The sequence below is a fragment of the Propithecus coquereli genome, unplaced genomic scaffold, assembly GCF_000956105.1.
Source record: "Propithecus coquereli isolate 6110/MARCELLA unplaced genomic scaffold, Pcoq_1.0 Scaffold65, whole genome shotgun sequence".
In the NCBI taxonomy this organism is placed as follows: domain Eukaryota; kingdom Metazoa; phylum Chordata; class Mammalia; order Primates; family Indriidae; genus Propithecus; species Propithecus coquereli.
In genome coordinates, this window is record NW_012152507.1 from 5275042 (window position 1) to 5276726 (window position 1685).

The 1685-nt window shown below is 35.0% G+C and overlaps 1 protein-coding gene across 1 annotated transcript in view; it reads right to left on the reverse strand.

Annotated features, from left to right (window-relative positions):
* The window catches only part of LOC105822943 (lipopolysaccharide-responsive and beige-like anchor protein), a 114380-nt gene that overhangs the window by 32696 nt on the left and 79999 nt on the right, over window positions 1-1685 (reverse strand). The gene's annotated exons all lie outside the window — the stretch shown is intronic.

The window sequence follows — 1685 nt, forward strand, 5'->3', positions numbered from 1 at the left end:
AGAACAAAATCCTTTAAAAATATATGCTTAATCCAGAATGTTATAAGAAACAAAAAAAAGCTATATCTCTGAATTTGAAATTAAATAATGTCAAATTATTGCCCAGTTAAAAATTAAGGAACTCTAAACCAGCCTTACACCAAGGATATTGGGGACTCTGAAGCAATGAGTTCAAAATAGCAAAAATGAAGACAGCGTGTCATATACTTAATGACATTTTGGGAGCAATTTCTGACTTCCCCTAATGATAAATTGAAAAGTTCTCTACCTAAACAATGATTACAATGATGTAGATAATCATAATAATTGCCACTAATTTTGAAGATATATTATTACGAGGCACTAAAGAAAATATAGCTATTAATTCATTTAATCTTTATACAATGAAAAGTAGATACTAATATGCAATTGTAAACATAAGAAAACTAAGGCACAAAAATGAAGTAATAGGCCAACAAACATATAAAAAAATGCTCAACATCTCTAATCATCAGGGAAATGCAAATCAAAATCACAATGAGATATCACTTAACTCCAGTGAGAATGGCTTTTATCAAAAAGTCCCCAAACAACAAATGCTGGCATGGATGCAAAGAGATAGGAACACTCACATACTGTTGGTGGAACTGCAAACTAATACAACCTCTATGGAAAGTAGTATGGTGATAACCTCAAAGAACTAAAAGTAGAACCATCATTTAATCCAGCAATCCCACTACTCAGTATTGACTCAAAGGAAAAAAAGACATTCTATAAAAAAGACACCCGCACTCGAATGTTTATAGTAGCACAGTTCACAATTGCAAAGATGTGGAAATAACCCACATGCCCACCAATCCATGAGTGGATTAATAAAATGTGGTGTATGTATACCATGGCCATAAAGATGGGAAACTAATACCTCTTGTATTAACCTGGAGACCATTCTTCTAAGTGAAGTATCACAAGAATGGAAAAACAAATACCACATGTACTCACCATTAAATTGGAATTAATCGATCAACACGTATGTGCACATATGGAAATAACATTCATCAGAAATCAAGCAGGTGGTAGGCGGGGAGGTGGGGTTGGGTAAATGCACACCTAACAGGTACAGTGTACACTATCTGGGTGATGGGCACACATAACTTTGACTCAAACGGTACAAAAGCAATTCATGTAACCAAAATGTTTGTACCCCCATAATATTCTGAAATTTTAAAAAATTAAGTAATATCCCCAAAGTCACACAACTAGTAAGACATATATATAACCAAAAGTTCAACCCAGGCAGCCTATATTTTTAATCACCATATTATACCTGTCTTTTCTGAGCTAGTATATTAGGTATTAGATAAGGTAATTGCTATGGTTTGAATGTTTTCCCTCCAAAATTCAGGTGTTTGCCAATGTGATGTTATTAGGAGGTGGCGTCTTTACAGGCTGATTAGGACAGGAGGGCTTCTCCCTCATTAATGGAATTGAGGTCCTTATAAAAGAGGCTTCAAAAACATTTGACCAGCTGTAGCTTGCCCGTCAGCCTTCCTTGGAAGCAGAGAGCAGCCCTTACCAGACCAAACACAGGGACCTTGATTTTGGACTTCCCAACCCCCAGAAATGTGAGAAAATAAATTTCTATTCTTTATAAATTACCAAATCTCAATTATTCTGTTATAGCAGCACAAAATAAACTGAGACAATAA